Here is a 22,629-nt window from a genome sequence, read left to right on the forward strand (position 1 = left end):
TTGGGCTATGCAGTCCCTAGCATGGGTACAGCCAAGTAAGTGGCCTGGGATAGCCATCTCTCAGGGCACTGAAGAGTTTAAGCAAAGAAGAAATACAGGCTGATTTATACTTTGAAAATATACCTCAGTATCCATCAACAGAAGGATGGACAAATAAATCATGAATAGAACAGATTACTGCCCAGAAGCTAAAGTGAATGAGCTAGTACAATATGGATCAACATGGATAAACCTAAAAGAAATTGTTAGATGGGAAAGCACAGTATGATACTGTAACATGAGGTTTAGAACATGCAAAAACAATGGTATGCATGCTTACTTGTGGACACATATGTAGTAAAAACATACACATACAGTGCAAGACATACAATGAGAAATTAAGTTTTGTAGTTACCTCTTGGGAGAAAAAAGGGAAGTAATAGTTGGGAAGGGCATCCTGGAGTCTTTAGTAACAAATCAATGATTTTTTTCTTTAAATAAATGATCTGAAGCTGACACAGCTTTGTTAAAGCTGGTAGGCAAACAGAGACATACGTTTTTAAAGTTGTAGTTGTATAGGAGAAAGTGTCACTCTGATGGCTATGGGGCAAAGGGAATGGAAGGGGTAAGACAGGAAGCAGATGAACCAACCAGGAGGTAACAGTCATAGTCCAGACGAGAGACGATGGGAGTGAAGGAGGTCAGTGGAGATAAAGTGAACAGTCACAGCATACATCTTAGAGGTGACAGAACAGGCTTTGGGTATTGATGGGATGTTTAGGGTAGGTGGAGGTTGATGGATGGAGAGAAGGCATTTTGATATATGATTTCTTGGTAAAAGTAAATGGTTGATGGTAGAAAGCAGTGGAGGAAAAACATCTGGTCAACCCAGGGACAGATTCAGAGCCAAACACCCCCAACACCATTCCCTAGCAAATGAAGTGAGACACAGACATCTCCCCAGACCCATAATGGGTTGTCACCATAGAATATCATGAGAATTCTTTTATAAACCATGCCTGGTGCCTGCCTTTGATGAAATAACCCAATTAAGAAAGGGATGGGAAGGACAGAACTGAAGCCCTCAGTGGTAAAGCAGCCGGTACTTAAATCTGCCTTCAAATCTTTGGGCACAGCCAGCAGAGAAAAATGGGAGATCTGGATGGTGTCCATGAATACTTGATAGCTCAATATAGCTTTGGGGGTGCCAAGGACTATGAAATATGGACAGTGCTTGGCTGCCCCTGAGAAGTTACATTAGCGGTAATAACATGGTAGGCTATAGGTAGGGTGCTGATAATTTATTTCCCCTTTAAGGATATATTAGAAAAGGCACATTTAATAGTGTGGAAATGAGAATGGGTGAGAGATGATGTTGTAATCACATAGATAACCCATCAGGCTCCTCCAGCTCTGAGATAGCCCTGGGTTGGCTCGCCTTTCCCATAGACACTTGTGAGGCTCCCTGCCAAGTTTCTTCCCTCCATTGCCCCTTCCAAATGCACACCCCACTCTGTTAGGCCAAGTGGGAAAGGGTTTAATTGCTCATTTCATTCACAAGCTGCCTGAGGTCTTGGTTTGCATGTATCCAGTATACCAACGTGCCTGTTTCAGACTGAATATTCCTAGAAGCAGGGCTAGAGCTGGAACCAGCCACTCTGCACAGTATCGCCCACAGATGGAAAAGGAGCTGGCATCTTCTTTTCCCACATGTTTTAGAATCAATAACCCTTCTCTCATCACCAAAGGGAGAGAAGCAGCATGGAAGACTTAGTCATTCACATTCATTAATCAGACATTAAGTATTTATTATACCGGGCACTGTGCCTTGCTCTCAGGGGGCTCTCAGTGCAGGGGATGGACAGACAAGCGAGGGGGCAACAAAGAACTGTGTGAGAAGGACGAAAGCACAGGGAGACGCAGGGTGTCTAGGGGAGCCCATGTCACAGCTGGGAAGGCTGCCCAAGCAGAGCTGGACGTGCAGGACTAGAGAGCATTACAGACGAAGGGAGTGGGACAGTCTTTCAGGCAGAGGGGACAGCAAGTGCAAGGGGCCAGAGGTAAGAGCACACGTGGCCTGCCGGTAGAATGGCAGCGATTCCGTCTTGTCAGAGCGGACAGCGCTGGGTGGCAGGGGCAGCAATGCGGATCGGGGGTGAGCAAGGGCGCTGGTCTTTGCTTTCCCCGCACTCAGCCCCGGCTGCCTCGCCCTGGGCAGAGAGAGACAAGGGGACACCCCACCGTCCAGGATTTCACAGAGCAGAGCCAAGTCCTCCTCCTCAGCCCCTCCTGGCTTCAGTCCTTCCTCTCACAGCCTCCCCATCCCCTAGACCCCAGCTCCCTACACCGGCCCCCACATGATTTTCGCCCATGAAGACAGTTCTCACCACGCTGTCACCGAGTCTCTGCTGACCACCATCCAGACCAGAGGGAAACCAGGCTCAGGAGAAAGCTTCCATCCAACCCCTCCACAAATACCACCTCTTGGGCCAGCAGCTGCATTCCCATTCGGGTCAGAGCCTTCTGTGAAGGATGCTGACACTGTATACAGCAGCACAAGGGGCCCCGGTCCTGTCTGCTCAGTGTCGACAGGTTTAACCATAATGAAAACAAAATGCTAAGAGCAGGCTCCCCCTAACACGATCCAGACTCCCTCTACGCCCAACACGTGACTTAGGAAGACAGAAGAGCCTGGGGGCAGTCCGTGATTAAATGCACCATGCAGCAAAGCGGCCATCCATCACTTCTTTTGCTTTCTTCTCACTCTAACAATGTAAAATGACCCTCTTAAAAAACTGAAGTGAGTAAGCTGATCTGGCCTTGCCTTCTAATCCCCCTTCACTGAAAGCACACCCACTGCCTGGGCACAGATTTCCAATCCCCATCCTCTGAGTTTTGAACATACATCTTTCTGACTATAATAATTGTCTGCCTACTCAATGGTGTGGCTTCTAGGGAAGGTGCTCTCCATAGGTACCACTCTGCCAACCTGCCTTGATGTAGGCAATAAGCAATTCACCTGAATTTCACAGATATTTTAAAAGGCAATTGTGCAGAGCTCTGGTTTTGTCTAACATCAATTAAAAAAAAAATAACAAAGCATATGGGTGGCTGTGAAATTAGCTAAGATCCAGCCCCAATATCACTATTACCCCCACAAGGCAGGAGGCAGAGAGGATGTGGGAGCTGGGGCAATGAATGAATGGGGGTCCCAGGCATGGCGGCAGCCCTATTTGGCCACAGGCTACAGCATGTCAGCCTTGAGACTAGACAGCTGCCAGTGGGCATGGCATGACATGGGGGTGGCCCACTTTTCCAGATATGTGAATTTTACCTGGGTCACCACCCAAATTGTCCACTCCAAGGAAGGTAGCTCAGCCCAGCCAGGTTCACCACCCTCTATAGTTGTAAATAAGAAGAGTGCCACCTACAAATTGGCTGCTGCTGCTGCTAAGTCGCTTCAGTTGTGTCCGACTCTGTGCGATTAGACGGCAGCCCCCCAGGCTCCCACATCCCTGGGATTCTCCAGGCAAGAACACTGGAGTGGGTTGCCATTTCCTTCTCCAATGCATGAAAGCGAAAATCAAAGTGAAGTTGCTCAGTTGTGTCTGACCCTCAGCGACCCCATGGACTGCCGACTTCCAGACTCCTCCATCCATGGGATTTTCCAGGCAAGAGTACTGAAGTGGGGTGCCATTGCCTTCTCTGCTACAAATTGGCACTTGCTATCTATGTCTACATGAGCTGTTGCAGCTGCTGACCTTCAACACCCCCTGAAAGGAGCTCTGGGTGGAGATTAGAAATAAGGCACTCTGTGTTCTTGAAAAAACTGGCAGAACAGATCTTCAGATAGTTAGGTAGATATTTTCAGGAGACGATTTTATGAGCCCAATTCTTGCATCTCCTCATATCTGGGAAAGAACTAAAATCATTCACGGCGATGTCTGTTCCTTATGATTAGCAATAACCTTCACAAGACCAGTAGAAACCTTCTATGAAAAATATGTGCTTGATTGCATGTATACCCCCTTCCCCAAAATCACATATAGACTGACCTTCCTCTCTGCCTCTTTGGAGCAGTTCCTCAGACCTGAGATGCTGTCTCCTGAGCTATAGTCCTCATTTTTCCTCAAATAAAACTTAGCTCACAGCTCTCACTCTGTGTATTTTTTTTTCAGTTGACAAGAGTTATGAGCATATGCTGGTTGGAAGCAGCAGAAGTAACATCCCTCCGGTATAGGCTCCTCCAAGCTGGGGGTGCAGATGTCAGCACTCTGGGTGGCAGTGATATCCACAATCATGTATACCCTCTGTGATATTGTGATTTATAGTAAGAAATGTGGTCTTCAACCCCATTCCTGGCACAGAGCTCCTAAACCCTAGAAATTTCCTAAGGTGTCTGATGTTATACTAATGAGATGACTTTTGGAAAACACCCTAGCCATCCAACCTAGACAGCATATTATGACCAGCCTAGACAGCAAAATCAAAAGCAGAGACATTACTTTGCCAAAAAAGGTCCATCTAGTCAAAGCTATGGTTTTTCCAGTGGTCATGTATGGATGTGAGAATTGGACTATAAAGAAAGCTGAGCACCGAAGAATTGATGCTTTTGAATGGTGGTGTTGGAGAAGACTCTTGAGAGTCCCTTGGGCTGCAAGGAGATCCAACCAGTCCATCCTAAAAGAAATCAGTCCTGAATATTCATTGGAAGGACTGATGATGAAGCTGAAACTCCAATATTTTGGCTACCTGATGTGAAAAACTGACTCATTTGAAAAGAGCCTGATGTTGGGAAAGATTGAAGGCTGGAGGAGAAGGGGATGACAGAGGATGAGATGGCATTGTGGACTCAATGGACATGAGTTTGAGTAAACTCTGGGAGTTGGTGATGGACAGGGAGGCCTGGCGTGCTGCAGTCCATGGGGTCACAAAGAGTTGGACACAACAGAGTAACTGAACTGAACTGGCCGTCTAGGGAATTAACTACAAGATTTCAGTCCCTGTCTCCCCTCCCCTCACCCACCTCCCACCTACTGCCCAGGCCTCCCAAGAGGGGAGAGGATGGGGGCTATTGAGTTTAATCACCCACTGTCGACATCAATGATTTAATCTTTCATGCCTAGGTAAGAAGCCCATATAAAAACCCAAAAGGACAGGGAATTGGAGCATCCTCAGGTGGCACTATTGGCAAAGAACCTGCCTGCCAGTGCAAGAGATGTAAGAGACATGGTTTTGGTCCCTGGGTTGGGAAGATCCCCCAGAGGAGGGCATGGTAACCCACACCCGGCAGGCTGCAGTCCATGGGGTCACAAAGAGTCGGACATGACTGAAGTGACTTAGCACACAAACAGGTTGATGAACACAAGGAGATGTGGAGGGAGTGGGGCTCGTGGAGAAAGCACGGAAGCTCCAGCCCCTCCCCCACACCTTGCCCCATGCATCTGTTCTATCTGGCTATTCCTGAGTTATAGCCTTTTATAATAAACTGGTAATTTAGTAAGCACAATGCTTCTTTGAGTTCTGTGAGTTGCTCTGGCAAAGTTATTGAACCCAAATTGTGGCCCACTGGAACCTCAAATCTATAGCTGGTTGATTAGAAGCACAGGTGACAACATAGTCCTGAGACAGGCATCTGAAGTGGAGGTTGGAAGTTAAGATGACTAAAGTGCCCCAACCTGGGAAAGTGGTAAAGTTTCCTGAAGGAAGAGAATCACTCTGTCAGGCTATTCAAGCATCCCTGAGTCAACCGAATTAACAAACTTGACTTTACTGTGTGTCTAGCAATATACTAAGTGCTGTGAAGGAGACCAAGAAATAGGAGTCTCAGAAACTCTTTCTTACCCATTATCTCAACAATCACCACCTCAGTCCCTCCCACCCCTTCCCCATACTGAGTCTATCTCCCTGTAGGCATTCCCTCCCAGCCCAACCTAAGGCTGGACCACTGAAACAATCTCCTGACTGCAGACCCCAAACTCCAGCCCTCCCTAACCAAGCCATCCTCCACACGGCAGCCAGTGGGCATTTTGCAAAATGCAAATCTGTCATCCAACCTCCCACTCTCACCTGGAAACCTTCCAGTGGGCTTCCCCTGCTGCCAGTGTTAATGGCAACACTCCTTAAGGTGCCCCACATGGCCCCGTGCTGTCCAGCCCCAGTCAGTTCCTCTTCCTTATCTCCTGCCCATCCCCTTGCTCTCTGCATTCTGGCCTTATTTCAAACTCTTTTGAAACAGGAGGGGAGAGGGCAGGGCACAACCTTTACAAGAATGACATGGCCATAGGACATGATAAAAACTGGTTAGAGTCAACTCAGTCCAAGATCGGTAGTTCCCTGGCAGTCCAGTGGCTAAGACTTCACCTTCCAATGCTGGGGCACAGGTTTGATCCTTGGTCAGGGAACTAAGATCCCACATGCCTCTTGGCCAAAAAACCAAAACATAAAACAGACAATATTGTAACAAATTCAACAAAGATTTTTAAAAATAATAACTAGGTTCAGGGTAGCAGAAGATTTGACTTCCAGCAGACTTTGATCCTCATTATACACTCATTGTAATATGCTAGCATGTTAATGATACACCCACCAGTGCTGAGACAGTTCTGAGGCTAACCATAAAAGGTCAAAAAGTGGGTGGTGGCCCAATTGTTGGAAATACCCATCCCTTCCCCAGAATCATTGGAATAATTCTCCTACTCACTTGCCTATGAATATCCAGCCCATAAAAACTAACCATGCCTATTTCAAAGCTCTCACTCACCTGAGATGGTCCATACTCTGTCCACGGAGTATGTTTCTCTCAAAATAAATCCCCTTCTTACTATCACTTCATCTCTGAATTCTTTATCAACAAAGCAAGAACCTTAAATTCACTGAAAACACTCTTACTTACCCCATTACCGTCATGAGATGACAGTTAAACATTCTGTTCCCTCAGGCTGCAATGTTTTTCCTCTCTGCTTTCCTTAATCAGCTCTTTCAAGTCGCAGCTCCAGTGCAACATCCACAGGGAAATCTTCCCAGATTATTTCTAACCACGTCAAATCTTCCTTTCATAATCTCCTGGAGTTCCATGTACCTAACTGGCACTTATCACTGTTTAAAGCATACACTGACTTATGTGATCATCTCATTACTGAACTCTAAGCTCCAGGAGAGCAAGAGCTGTGCTTGATTTTGTCATCATTGTGTGGCCAATACTCAGTAGGGTATCCCACATACACTATGAGTTTGATGTACATTCAGAGTCAAAGAATCTTGTCTTCCAAGGACCTGCAAAAGCTGTCTAGTTCATAAGATGATCCATAACTAGCTTCATTTAAACTGACATCCGGCAATGAAAAAAAACACAGCCACCAAGAAAAGCTGGAGAACCTGGGTAATGAGCATGACTCAAGCTGCCCTGTGACCTAAACAGAATGTTTTGGGCAAGATAGCAATAAGAGGACTACCACCCTCATCCTGATGACAGTCAGGATCTTGGGCCCTTTGAACCACTGTAGGAAGCTCACTAATTCTGCAAAGCCCCCAGAACCCACTTAGGCATGAATGTCTCCAATCACACAAACAAAACTGACTCTGGCCCCTGTTTATGCTGGAGTTTCAGGATCCATGGGCATCAACAGGAGACACTGTCCTGAGAAAGATGCCGATGGCTGCTTAATGTAGCTCCACTAAAAAAAGTGTCTCAACAAACACTCAGAGAAAGACCACAACACCCTGTAGGATGAGGTATGAGGATTCCTGCTTAGAAATGAAGCAGAATCACTTTGAACCCCAGCTGTGCTAGCACGACAAGCCACAGACAAGTCATGGTGCAACTTCAGGTCAGTTTTCTTGTGCACAGAGTCAGGGTAAGAAGCAGACTATCTTATTAAATAATATAGTGTATGTGTGGCATGCCTGGCACAAGGCAGATACCCAAATTTCAGTTTCCACTATAAGAGAAAAATCCTGATACTACTTCTCAACAAAAATAGACAAGCTTAAAAATAACATTTGGGAACACATTGTATTCCTTAAAAAAAAATTTTTTTTAAGATTCTTCTTTTCTGATTATCATAGCAATGCATTTTCATTGAGAGAAAATACATAGAAGATAAAGACCCATTAAGTGGATTTTTAGTGGGCATTCATAATTGGCGTGGTGTCCCCAGTCTATCCCTGGGTTGGGAGGATCCCCTGGAGAAGGAAATGGCAACCCACTCCAGTACCCTTGCCTGGAGAATCCCATGGACAGAGCAGCCTGGTAGGCTACAGTCCATGGGGTCGCAAACAGCTGGACACGACTGAGAAACTTCACTTCACTTTCAAGTGGTCAAGTCTAGTACCAGCTCCTAACAGCTGTTTGGCCTTGGGCAAGCTCCTTAACTTCCTGGAATTCAGTCTCCACATCCATAAAAATGGAGACAACAGTATCCCCCAGTTTACAGCCTAGTTGTATATGAGATAATCTACGTGGGGTTCTTGATACGATGCCTCGCACACAGCGAGGACTAAGTAAACATTATCTCCATCATCATCGTCACTGTTGAGACTTTTCTGAAGTCAGAAAGATACAAAATATGGGCAAGATTATTTGAAATTTACCATCCATAAATAAATATTTTAACATTTCAGTTGAATTCACATCTAACCTAAGAACCCTAGATCTTAAAGTAAGATCTAATGTGATTTCTAATAATCACGTTAGTATTTTAATTTTACAAAATTTGGCTCATGCAATGTAAACTTTGTTGTTACTATATTCTGATGTTTTCACTTTCCTTATGTCCTAATTATTAAAAACATGATGTTAAAGGTTCCATACTATTTCATCATATGGTATGATCAAAGTTAATCCATCATAACATTCAACCAAAGGACAGTCTTATAAATAATACTGCAATAAATGTCATTTCTATATATTCTTTTGTCCTCATTTCAAATTATTCCTTTAGGACAGACTGTTAAAGGATGAATCAGTGTTTAACAATTTTTTTTTATTATTAGTTATGATGAATTGTTTTCCAGAATTTGTATGGTGCCTTAAATAGTATTTAACCCACTTTTGACGAAAAGCTGTCAAAAGGAGAGAAAAGAATAAACATTGTCTTTTTAAAAAAATACAGGCTAACAATAGAAGAAAAATCGTATATTTTTATATTTCTTTGAATGCCAGTGAGTCAAATATTTTTTCCTGTTATTTATGTGTGCATATATTTCTTCTATTAAATCTTATATTAATGCATTTGTCCATCTTATAGAGTTTTAGTATTTTTTAATTAATTTGTAAGTGCTTTTTATATACTAAGGCATGATATCATCTCTTTGACTTACTTGTGATAATATTTTTCTCAGTTTGCATTGTGTTTTGTTCTTGACACAGATAATATTTTAATCTTAGGGTGGTCCAAACTGCTGGTTTTACTTTAAGATCTAGGGTTCTTAGGTTAGATGTAAATTCAACCATAGCTTAATCTTTTATGTGTCCTCATTTTTTATACATAACTCTTTTGAATAAAATTCTTAACCATCTGACTAAATGTGCTTTAGTGATTTATAGGCAAGAATTACCTATCTTAAAGTGTTTTGCAAAATCTCTCAACACCTTCGGTAAAATAATCCTTTTTATGCTACTATTGCAAGTGAAGGCCAAAGACCTTCCAATGACTATGAGAGTTTATTTTTGACTTGTGAATTCTAGTCCACCGTCCTGTCCATTGATTTTTACGTCATTCACACTAAACTCTTAAGGAGGGGGGGAAGGACTCATTTTCCTCAGAGCCGGAGTCAGTGGACCCTATGACATGATGACCTGGAGGACCTGAGCTGCCACTGCCTTCTTTCAGACGGCAACCCCCTGTCACAGAGCCAGCCTGGGCACTAGTATGAAGATCTGGGGCTGCAGAAGCATGTCAGTCTGACACATGTCTCTGATACTGTTAACATATCTAGGCCTAGCACCTCACCTCATGGATTCTCCTCGAAGCCATGGTTTATTTTGTTCTGCGCATATTATCTAGTCCAGACTGGTCACAAAAGAACCAGCTGGTCTGCCTGAATCAATAGAGGGTTGATCTGTTGAGAAAAAAGGTGACCATATCAAAGAAGGTTCTCAGCTGGCTGTGGCTGCTACCATCAATCCTAAGTCCTTTGATCCCTTGCTTTGCCAGCTATTTTACCCAGTTTCTCTCTCCCTCTCCCTTGAATACTTCTCCATGTGGCTCCTAGGACGTCATACTCTCCTGATTTTCCTCCCTCTCTTGAGGAGTTTCCTCCCAGTCTTTTCCGGTGCTTTCTCCTCATTTTCCTAACTTTTGACGCTGGGGAACTGAGTCATCAGCCTTAGTCATCAGATCTCTTTGCTTTTCCACCTACACTCAACTCCCACAGTGATTTCATCCAACAGCATGGTCCTAAATGCCAAATACAGGCTGACAACACCCCAAACCTTTACAAGCCCAACTTAGGTCCCTTCCTGATATTCAGACCAATATATCCATCAATCCACAGCTGGACATCTAACATGTCCCAAAGTGAACTCCTGACCTTTCCAAGGCAAACCACTTCACCCCATTGTCTTCTCCCATCACAGTCAAATCCACCAAAATACGGTCAGAATCCAGGTGCATTTTACTGTCCTTATTAAGACCACCCTGGTCCAAGCCACTATCATGCCAGCCTAAATAAGAACAAGGCTCTTAAGTGACCTCCCCCTTCTGCTCTGTGGCTCTCCTCAGGGTACTCTGAATCTTACAATATTGATATGGTCCATCACCTCTCCGTTCTCCCTTCCTGCTATTCTCCCCTCTGTCCACCCATCCCTGATGCTCCTGTGACTCCTCAGACCAGCCAGGCTCTCTCTCTCCTTTGGGCCTTTGTGCCTGCTGCTCCCGCTCCCCAGTGCTCCCTTCACCTGACTCTACTGCTTCCTTGGGTCTTTGCTCACGGTCACCTGCTCAGTGAGGCTTCTGCAGCCCCATCTAAGATGTTAACTCCCTCAGAAAAAGTGTCAGCTCTCCATGTTATATCTCCTTTCCCGGTCTTATTTATTTTCCTTGGTACTTGCACTAACAGAGTCTAGATTTTGCCTATTTAGCTTGACTGTCAACTGTCTCTCTCATCAGAATCTAAGCTTAAGAAAGAAGGCATTTTGTCTGTTTACGGCCATAGGTGTAGTAGGACAGTATCAGAACAGTGCTTGGCACATAAGAGGTACCTAATTACTCAGCGAGTGAATGGATGCGTAGCTGGATGGATTTATGAATCCCTTTTTCACAAACCAGGAAGCAGAGGCTTCGAGTAGTTAGAAAGCCTTTCCAGGTTGGAACTTGAGCCCAGAACTGATTCTACAAGAAGGCTTCTGCTCATAGCATGGTGAATATGAATTGACGGGTTGAGATGGTGACACTATGAATAGAAACGAGCTCTATTTAGCAAGCCTGCTCTGTTTCACAAGGCAGTAGGCAAGGTCTCCACTGACAGCTTAAGAATGTAGTTTTCTTGGGGGGAAAATATTCAAAGAACACTACAGACACAGGGCAACTGTCCTCTTGAGTTGGTCCAGGAATTAAAAAAAAAAAAAAGAAAAAGGCAACAATAAGACAGTGCCCCACACTGAGTGAGAGAGCAGAAAAGGGTCTGACTGACAGGAAATGAGAGGAATTCATCAGAACAAAAGAGACCAGAAAGCCTGGACCAAAGGAGAAGCACGTGCAGGGGCTCCATGAATGGAATGGTGATTACCAAACAAAACAGTCCTAATAAGATTACAGCTGATAATGAATCTGCTACAAAACTCTGGAACGATGTTAGGATTTTAATAAGCATCCCCCAAAGAGCATTCAGTCAATTTCACAAATGCCCATTCTCATCACTTAATTCTAAGGGGGAAGGAAGACCACGCTACCTAGCTGGTTCTAAATTAATAATGTGCCTCATTCTTATTATGCCTCAGAAGTAAGGCCACTGTAACGTTTCAAGCTGTTTAGGGGAGAGTTTTAATATTCTCGCTGCTAATATAAACAGAACTTTATTGAGTTCCAAAGATGCCACATTTGGGATGTAATCCAGGCCACGGTGCCAATTCCAATGTTAACTTTTGAAAATGCCTCATGTACACACTTCATTTGAACAATTAAGGCAATATAAGCTGTCTCCCAGAAAAATGAAAAGGAAAAGAAAAGGTAATTCAGCATACCCCCCATGATAAAGGCTGCTTAATTTCAATTTCGACAAAGACCACAGTGAGTGCTACATTCTGTCTCTTTTTCTGTATCATTTTCATAACATCAGCTGTCCCTCATCTGTATTATAAATATAGCCAGTTCCATTCCATGGAGGGGAAAATAGAAAGAGGAAACACATGTGACTTCTATATAGGTTGAAACAGAATCAGAGCAGGCCATACAACTCCCAACCCAAATGTGGTCGCTGTGCCTCAGCCCCCAGCCCAGAAGCCTCCCAGGGGAGTGAAGGTGAGCATGCCACCATACAGGGGTGCTCAAGGCTTCAGGGCACAACGTGCTGCCAAGCCTGTCGGCAGAACCCGGCCTCGCATCATTGGACGCGATCATTTCCAAATAATCCTGGTACCAGTCTCATGGCTCGGTCTCTAATGACAGCCCAGCCTCCTGCAGCCGCAGCAAAGCCCCGGGACTTCCAGTAGCAACACAGCAAAAGTGACAAGCAACAGGACAGTGAATGGGAGAAAGTGAAATGATAAACAGAAGCAGTGGGAGGAGGCGCAGTTGTCTGCTTGTTCATGGTCTGGACGGAATACCTGTCATACACGTATACTGCCGTCCTCCTTATATTGGGCATAAAAGGGGAAACCAGAGGCATCAAGCAATAGGACAAACGAGAGGAGCCAGACTGAAACCCAGGCCTAGGCAGCGTGCAGCTCCCCGTGACACCGGATTTTATGCACCCCGATAGAGATGTGCACATGAACAGACACATACAACTGCAAGAGACACATCGATTTCCTGGTGTTTCCAGCACCTATAAATGCCTCCAGGAGCAGCAATGAGTAAAAATGGTATTGAACAGCACGGAGGGGCTCAGTTTGGGCTACAAAATCATTTCCTCCATTTGTTAATGAGTTAGATGCTCACAGGCTGAGATGGCTCCTTCATTCCAAGGAGCTCGGATTCTGAAAAGAAAAATAACTGCAAAGCATTCTTTTCCTGGAATTAAAAATCAGGTCACAGTAAACTCAAAAATAACTTTGCAAAGGCTAAGGATGGGAATAGAAGAGTTATTCTATAAATAATCACTGACATCCATATTCATTGTGAGCCTTTGAAAGTCGCCGGACAAGTAGTTTCAGAAAAGCAGCGGCTGATCTGAACACGCTACTTGAAGAGCGTCATCCATATTCACGTCCTAGAGGTGCTCTAATCAACAAATCAAAGTACTCAACTAATTAAATGCTGATTGCTTGTTGCACAAGGGTGAAAGTCAACCATCTTAGCCAAGGTTGGAGTTATTCTAAGAAATGATGATAGTTGGGTTCTTTCAAGCCATTTTATGCCTAATGAGTACATTACCCCTTAATGAAACTTCATTTAGGCTAATGATTACCTTGGTTTAACAAATAACTAACTGATGACTTCCTGTCTTTCAATGCCCTGAATTTGGTAACTGGCACCGTGAACGTGGCTGATAAACGCTGAACAGTTTTCTGGGCTTGGCCACACTGACAGTCAAAGGATGATGATCCCATCCTCCTGCCCCAGAGTGACTGTGCAGCCTCACACTGGGGGGAAGGTGGTACCTTCGACAATGAGGCTCGTGGGAGCATCAGTATCACTATCCACTTGGGATGAGGCCATTTCCCAAAAATCAAAGCTAAAGGCATGACATGACTCATGCTGAAGGGCAACACAGGGCTTCCAGCATCTTATTGTTACCTCCCTAGGGAAATCCCAAGAGCTGCTTCTAACTGCTAATGTTCAGCGTATGATTTCCTTATCATTACTGTTATTTACCCTTTTTTCCTTAGGATGGCATTACCATGTTTACCTGAAGGGTAATGTGCACTTTAGCTAAATGAGAAAATCATTCTGTCTCTCTAATCCTTAGGAATTTTACATATGATGCTGCTTAAATCAATTTAAAGTATCTCACCAAGTCATCAACAAAAATTATTTACTCTACCTGGCTTACAACTTTTTGATTTGTGGCTTGCTTTCTAACGGTGCATGTGTAAACAAGAAACTATTTCGATCAGGAGCGTTGCCACTCTTACCTAACTGTCTCTCCTTCATAAATTAATCAGGCAGATGAGAGGTACATCAGAGAAAATCCCTCTTAAGTAAGGTGGGTTAATGATGTGCTGCCACTTCCAAAAGGAGGGGCAAAGTAGAATTCTTCCCAAAGCTGGGATATTGTCAACATGAGGAACACCTCTGGCTAGTGGGTGAGAGTTTAGGCTCTGGATTCCAACAGATCTTGATTTCAACCATGCTATATATTTGCTTGGGTTGGTTCATTAAATCAGCTCAAGCCTTGGTTTGCTCCTCTGTAAAATGGAAATCATTACCCCTAACTCTTGCTCTGTTATAAGGCATTGACTAATATTATACCTACAAAATTTTAAGCACTGGCTTAGTAAACATAGATGCTAATGTCATTTTTAACTTTATTCTTAATATTATTAGTCATATCCTGCCAGCAGCCTAACAGTTTTCAAAAGAGCAGAGGTTTTTGTAAACTTGATCAAACAAAGCCTAGACAGTTGGTTGCATCCCACCACCCCACCCAACCCCGCCACTGTGTGTTCAGGAGAACACACCACCCTGCCAAGGCCGGCTCAGCTCTGATGCAGAAGCAAGCCAGCAGGCTGACAAAAGGGAAACATATTGATTGGTTTTTAAGATTCATCAATAAATAGCATCACCCCCACCTCATGGTCAAGGTAGAAATCTTTAAGAGTCAGCCTTCATTTCACCTCCCCTCTCCAGTTCCTTTTGTTCAACACATCATGTTATTCCATAGGATCTGCCTTTAAATCTCATGCCCAATTGCCCACTCCTTTCCACTCACTTTCGGCCCTAGACCCCAGGCATCATCTATCTGCTCAACTGAAATACTGCAGCTAACCTTGCTCCTGTCCCCACTTCTCCTCTCACATCAGTGGCAGCCAGACCAAATTCAGTCTCCACCCAGCTGTCAGACTCATCAGCTTAAAGCCCTTCATGGCTGCCCATCACCTCTGAGATCAAGTCCAACTCTGAAACAGGCCTCCGCTGACCCTGCCATCACACATCCCATAATAGTCACCTCTCCCTATGCACTCCAGGGGCACTGCACCGCTCCTCAAACCTGTCAGCCTGCCCCCACTCCTAGGCTGTGCACATGCGTCTTCCTCTGCATAACAGGGACTCCCTGGCCCTTAGCTCAGCAGGCTCCCTCCTTGTCATCAGGATGCAACTAAGACATTTTCTCCTAAGAAGTGAGAATCCCAATGACTCCCAAGATGATTTATGACCTGTCATAGTGCCCCATCCATTTCTTTACAACAGTCTTCTCCACCTGAATGCCACTCTGGCTTGTTTACCTGCATCTCTCCATTAGACCGCAGGCTTTTCAAGAGCAACTGGGACCCACCTTTCATTTACTGTCCTGCTGACTGCACTTCAGCAGAGTATTTGGCAAACAGTAACTTAGCAGGGCTTCCCAGGTGGCACTAGTGGTAAAGAACCCTCTTGCCAATGTGGAGACCCAGGAGATGAGGGTTCGATCCCTGGGTCAAGAAGATCCCCTGGAGGGGGACACGGCAACCTACTCCAATATCTTTGCCTGGAGAACCGCATGGACAGAGGAGCCTGGTGGGCTACAGTCCATCAGGTTGCAAGAGTCAGACATGACTGAAGCAACTTCATGCACCCACAGTAACTTAATAAAAAAATGAACATGTCTGGTGTTGTCATGGAGTCAAGTAAGACTTAGACTTTATTCCACATGGTTTCAGGGTAAAGGGAAAACTCATAAGAGCAAAATTTAAGAGGCAGCGGGCACATCTAAGTGAAAGGAAGGCATCCTTGTCTCAAAAGAGCTGCTCGAACTCTGAGTAGTGAGGTTCGTGTCCCTTTGAGTACTCAAGTAGGGACTAGTCAACATTTCACAGGAAAAGACTGACTGGACCACACAGGCTGGCAGGTGGTTTTCATCTCTAAGACTCTGGAGATGAGAAAGTTCAGGCCTTGGCAGCACTGGGTCCTCCCAGCAGGGCGGCAGGAAAGGAGATGCCAGGACCATGCATGGAGGCCCAGCAGCTGTACCAGCTGCGGCTGTGACTACAAGCATCCCAGTGTCATAGGCAACTAGCTTTGCTCCTGTCCCCACTTCTCATCTCACAGCCCCACCAAATCCAGCCTCCATCCAACCATCAGTCTCAGATCCTGAAATATGACTTCCTGGCCTCAGTTTTACAGAACATGCCCCATCAAGTCCAGCTACTAGTAAAGGCAAAACTACACTTCTCACTGCTCAGGAAACACAGACAGAGGCCCATCTCTGTGCAGGTTGGCCCAGGCTAGTCTCTGCAACAGAGGGACAGTTAGGAAAAACAAACAGCTAATGAAGCTTGTTATAGAATGCTTACATGTGCCTGACAAGGTTCTAAGCCTCTGCAAGTTAACTCTCATCCTCAGAGTTAACCAGAGCCCTAGGAGAAAAGCATATCACTGCTACCACTGGATGGAGCAATAAGATGAAGACGCCAAGTGAGGTCAACACACAAGGCCTAAGGTCAAATATTCTACAAGTATTAAAGCCGTGATGAGGACCTGGGCAGACAGATCAGAAAACACACGCATAACCTTAACAATATCCTGTAGCAAAGAAACTCAAAAGGCAAGATTCACTGTGTAGCATCTTTTTCAACTGCTCTAGAAGAACTGTGGGTGGTGTCCCAAAACCCACTGAACACATTTGTTAACGTTGGCAGACTAGAATGGATTCCAAGAAGCCAACAAGAACCCCTAAGTCAGTACACACCAAAGGGTGGGTTCAAGGAAGGAGTTCCCAAGAACGTGAACACAAAGCCCTGGAGTAGTTGAGAGCCCACACAAGGCCCTATAGCTTATGCACCAAGTTGCACCAGCCTCCCAGAAGACCCATGCTGAGGGCCAGACCCCACAAGGGCTGCCGAACTTCGGGGCCTGCCAAATATACATAGAGGTACATATGAGTCCCTGCCAGCTGGAAAAGCCAGACAAGGGGAAGTGATTTGAGAGGGGCTCACAGAAAAATGAGAGAAGCTTGGGCAGCTAACTCGGCTGATTCTTGGCCCTTCTCTTTACCACTTGGGCACAGGAGACAAATGAATTGCTCTACTGGGTCTCTGTCCCCTCACCTATGTTACCCAACTGCTTCTTAGGACTATTATGAGACACAATTTAACATGCATTTTTAGGATATGCTAATATAATCCTACAAATTGAAGTTGCTTTTAATCTGCTACAACCAGCACAATTAATATAAGCAGGAAAAATATCACATAAATATCATCATAACTGACATTTATTAAGCAGTAACCATGTGCCAGACAACACCTTATGCAATATTGGAAAAGATTGGGTTGTTTTATTTAATTCTCAAATGCACCATAAAGATAGGACAATTAACCCCACTTCACAAGTAAGGAAACAGAGCCAGAAATTAAGGAAGTTGCCAAAGGTTTGCTGTTGTTCGGTCACTAAGTTGTATCTGACTTTGTGATCCCATGGACTGTAGCACACCAGGCTCCTCTGTTCTTCACCATTTCCCAGAGTTTGCTCAAACTCATGTCCATTGAGCCAATGATGCCATCCAACCATCCTCTGCTGTCCCCTTCTCCTCCTGCCTTCAATTTCCCAGCATCAGAGTCTTAACCAATGAGTCAGCTCTTCACATCAGGTGGCCAAAATATTGGAGCTTCAGCATCAGTCCTTCCAATGAATATTCAGGGTTGATTTCCTTTAGGATTGACTGGTTTGATCTCCCTGCTGTCCAAGGGACTCTCAAGTGCCAAAGGGACACTGTACCTCATAAGCCCCAGAGCCCAGAGACGAATGACCAGGTGACAGCAGAAGGTACATGCCAAACCACAACCACACCAGCCTCTGTGGAATAAGAGTGCATGACACACTGTCACCAAACACGTATAGTTTTAACAAGTATAGTCCTTTGTCCTAAGTGACACAGATCTTGGATCCAGCCTCAGGTCACTGGAATCTCCTTTTGTCCAGGTTCTCTGACATCCAGCTTGAGGTCTCTGGCTGGTTGACAAGTCTCGTTCACTTCTGTCAGAGGCCAGTGTGTCCATCCTTCTGCCCAGGTCACTGACCCCGCCTTGAACTCCCGCAAAGGGCACATGCAAACCCAGAGCAAGCCTACCAGTAGAGAGGCTTCCCAGTAGGATCTGTTGTAAGTTGGAACCACAACACCAGCACCAGCATTCTTCTGGTTTATTATCATGGGTAAGGGATGGTGAATAAATGATTTATAGATGCACATATATTTCCTTCATGATCATCTCAATCAAACTTTTTTTAAACTGTCTGGAAAAAGGCACAGGCTTCAGTTTCAGCACTTCACTGAAGACTGGCCCTGGGTTTGCATTGGCTTTACCTCCAGGTTACAACAGACCACCTGGGTTCCCACCCACCCAGCGTGAAATGCTAAATGAGGCACCACCAGGGTTGAATTAAAGACAGGGGGCAGCAGGTGGAGGGGAAGTGGAGGAGGGGGCTACCGTGCGTTGTGACTGAGCAACAAAGGAACTTTATCTGAGCACAAGAGATGTGCTGGGCCCTGCGCGGGATGCTTCCTGGGGCTGTTTGAGGATTAAAGGAAATGGAGCGTGTGAGGGCTCAGCCCACGCTCCACACACGCCGATGCTGCTTGCCTGTGATTTACTATCACGATGATTCTTTTTAATGATCATCCCCCACGAATCCCAAACCCTACATGGCTTATAATCAGAGCACCGCTTATTCATTTAACTTAAAAAATGAATTCCATCCTTTAATGTCTCTAAGAAGCAGGCGAAAAGGATGGAAATACAGAGTCCCCAGGCACAGTGATTCACATCCCATCTCACCCCCACTAACTCCCCTCCCAACCCCCCAGAAGAGCCGGCCCCACCAAGCACACTCCCCACCACAGCCCTCCTCCTCTCCCAATTGAAATGTCCTTTTTCCTTTGGCCCTAATTATTTTGACTGGCTTAGCCTCTCTCCCAACCACAGAGAGAGATTTTTTTTGGCCCTATTTACAAGGAAGGAGGAGAGAGAAAAATGGGGTTGGCACTTCCAGGATTCTCTTCAGTGGCTGGCAAGGCAAGGAGCTCCACGGATATGCCCATATTAATAGTTACACAGACAACCATGTGAACTTAGGGATACTGTCTCTATTTTTACAGGTGAGGAGATGGAACCTAAGAGAGGCTAAGAAAATTGCCCAGATGGGAGAGACTGAGCTTTTCACAGCTCCATTCTGCCTCTCTAAAAGAGGCTGTGCCATCCAAACTCCTTTTCTATACCTGAAATAAAACCACACAGAACTACCCATGGAGCGCAAGGAACATGGATGTGAGAGAGCTGCCCGGTTGTGAAGCCCTGTCCCACCCCTTCCTAATGGCGTGACCACCAGTCAGCAAGGTCTCTGACCGCTTCCATGCACTTCCGCATTCACGAGCCTGGGGTGATAACTCTTATGTCATAGCAGTGTGGTAAGAGTTCAAAGAGCACTCTCAATAAGTGTCGTTTCCTCTTTTACCTGGTGAGCCAGCTTAAAAGCAATTCCATCTGGAGTCTCCTGAATGTGGCAGCATCAATGTTTTCTCCCTTTCAATATCAAATCCCTCACCATGGTAAGAATTACTTGCAAAGAGTGTTTACTATTTCCTATTTCCACAATGTATTTTCCATTAGGTAATTCAAAGCTATTAACGCTGCCACAGCCGTAAAGAAGCAGGCCACGTCTGAGCCAGCACTGCATATGAACCGCATGCTGCCAACGATTGCTTCTGACCCTAAGTAGCTATGGAGGCACGTTGATGTTGCTCTGATATGACTCATATAGATAGAGACACTGTAAATATCCTTCCCAAAGTTGAAAGCAGACAGCATTACCACTGGCTGCAAATGTGAAACCATTTTCATAATAATTTGTTGAGGCAAGAGCCACAGGAGTGGCTTGTGTGACAGATGAGAAGGTGGCAGTCTGGATTGAATCAGACCAACCACGTAGTGCTCAACTGTGCTCTGCTCTGCTTCCCTTCCAGCCCCCTGAGAGTTCAGGCCCCGTGGCAGTCAAACCCGACACAAAGCCAAACCCAACCCTCCAGCCTGGAAACAGGAAATTATGTTATGTCAGAAGGTGGAAAATTGATTCAAACGGTCAATTAGCACATGGTTACTGGGATCAAGTTTAAAAAAAAGTTTCATATAATACACTTCATACACAAATATAAAACCACAAGGAAAGCAGGGAAATAAAACTCTTCCAAAAACTAAATGTAATAAATGCGTAATTTGTGTTCTTGGGCTTTAAGACGGAAGGACTCCATGCTTTGGGTGTTCTACTGCAGCCTCCAGCCTGTGTATTTGCCAACACAACTAGATTCGATATTGAACTGAAAGAGCTTGGGACCAAATATATGATCCAGGATGGCTGATTTTCCTCCTTGCATCTCCAATTCTAAGGAATTTTAGGGTGACATTTTCACCCTGGTATACACAAGACAATGAGGCAACATGATGGGAGATGTCAGTTGTATAACATCAGTTTAGTGACTTTCAGTCTCCTTTCCTTTAGCAGATATATACACATACTCACACATCCTGTAACAGGCAAAGGAAACTGGGCCAAGTTTTGTATGAATTCATCTCAAAGAAACACTGAAAATGGAATGATCAAAAGAACAGAGAGCTCCCTTGCTTTCTTATTACTTCTCAGGCGAGGGCTGTGTAAACTATTTAACTTGGTAGGGGACTCTTAAAGCAATATCGACATCTTCATTTTTTGGAGAATGAAGAATGAGCCATGTGCACTTGTGCCTGAAATGCCTGCAAATAATCAGGTTTGTTTGGGTTGTGTCATTTTGTTCCTTATAATCTCGGAGCAACTCTGTTTATTAACCCAGGGTGGTACAGGAGAGAATGCAGAACACAATTCTAATACAGTTTGGGCACCGAGTCTGTGATGAGGGGCCATCTGGAGAGGGAAAGAAAGCCTTTACCCAGTAAGTCATCACTGCGAGTCCCAGAGTTTTCATGTTCTAGATGAGCCATCCACCGGGCAAGGGTGGGCAGGAGCAGCTGGGTTGGGGGAAGGTTTGCCCAGGGTTCTGTGTTACAGTTTTCATCTTCTCATTGTCTGTGTCCCCTCAGTCCTGTTTTATGCCAGTTAAGGACTGAGATCTGCCAATAAGCCTGGCCTGCACGATATGGCTAGAGTTTGAGAGCTTACTTCATCCCCCTTGTAGTCTGTCTGCAAGCCCATGAGCTGTGATTCCTGCCAGTGAGCCAAAGCATATGGAAACACAGTCCTCCTCACCTCAGTAGCCAGAACATCATTGCTGGGAGATGAGCTTGGAATAGCACTCAGCCCAATGGACACCTGAAGCCCACAGACAAAGCACACCCAGCATGGCAGCTCTGGAAGGAACCTCCCAAGCCCCACTTTGGTGCTATTTCTTTAAAGACGGGACAGGAAGGCCCAGAGAGGTAGGGGACTACAAGGCTTCGCTTGAGCTCCCATTATCCTGGGTCACATTTTAGCACAACAGTTAAAAGCAAGATCTTCAATGTCAAACACATCTCAGTTTCCACCTCACTTACCCCTTAACTGTGCAACCTTGAGCAAGTAAGCTGCTAAGCATCTGAGATCCCATTACCATAACTATAAAATGAGGGGACTAATGACACCTACCTCAATAGGGCTGTTGCTAAGAATCCATGATGGATCACATGAAGCGTTTAGCACGCAGTGTCCGGCATGTAATAAACATGCGATATGTTGTCGCTAACCTGATGATGATGGTGTGGTTTCTTAGCATTTCTTCAAATTGTGACAGGAATCTCTCATCCACCTTGGCCTGAATCATTTGCATGCTGCCTAGTGAGCAATCTCATCTTGCTCAGGTGAGGAGGACCCCATATGGTTACCTTTTTAGTCCATGACTGACCTAGAAGCCCAGGGCTGGGGCAAGGAGTCTTAGGGCTGCATTTCCAAACTTTCTTGAATTTGTATTTTGTTCACTGTCAGATTTTCTTCTCCTGCCACTGAGCTTCCTTGTAGCAGACAAGGTCAGAGGTTTAGCATCTTACGCACGAAAACAGCTCCAGGCAGTGACTGGACTAAGGACTCTGGGTTTTCTGCAGAAGGAGGCATCCATGGCCCCAGGCTCTGCCCCTGACCGCCCAGACCCCAGCTGCTGCTGTCTGGGAGGCAAGCACTGAGCTGGGTCTGGGAGGCCAAATCAATGGGCCCTGGTCTCAGTGCACTGAAGCAGCCTCTGAAACTCACTGAGGACCCTTGCAGGAATGCAGAAGCTAGAGATGATACAAGGGCCAAGTCTGAGGCCTACAGTCATGATCTTCATGCTGGATTAGGAGGGAAGAGTGGAGAGGCAAAGCAAAATCATCAGCATTGTCGCCATCACAGTGGCACA

At 45.2% G+C, this 22,629-nt stretch overlaps 1 protein-coding gene across 1 annotated transcript in view; it reads right to left on the minus strand.

Moving 5' to 3' along the window:
- Positions 1-22,629, minus strand: part of SPOCK1 (SPARC (osteonectin), cwcv and kazal like domains proteoglycan 1) — a 583,263-nt gene that overhangs the window by 243,159 nt on the left and 317,475 nt on the right. The window lies entirely within an intron of this gene.

The sequence above is a fragment of the Capricornis sumatraensis genome, chromosome 9, assembly GCF_032405125.1.
Source record: "Capricornis sumatraensis isolate serow.1 chromosome 9, serow.2, whole genome shotgun sequence".
NCBI lineage: Eukaryota > Metazoa > Chordata > Mammalia > Artiodactyla > Bovidae > Capricornis > Capricornis sumatraensis.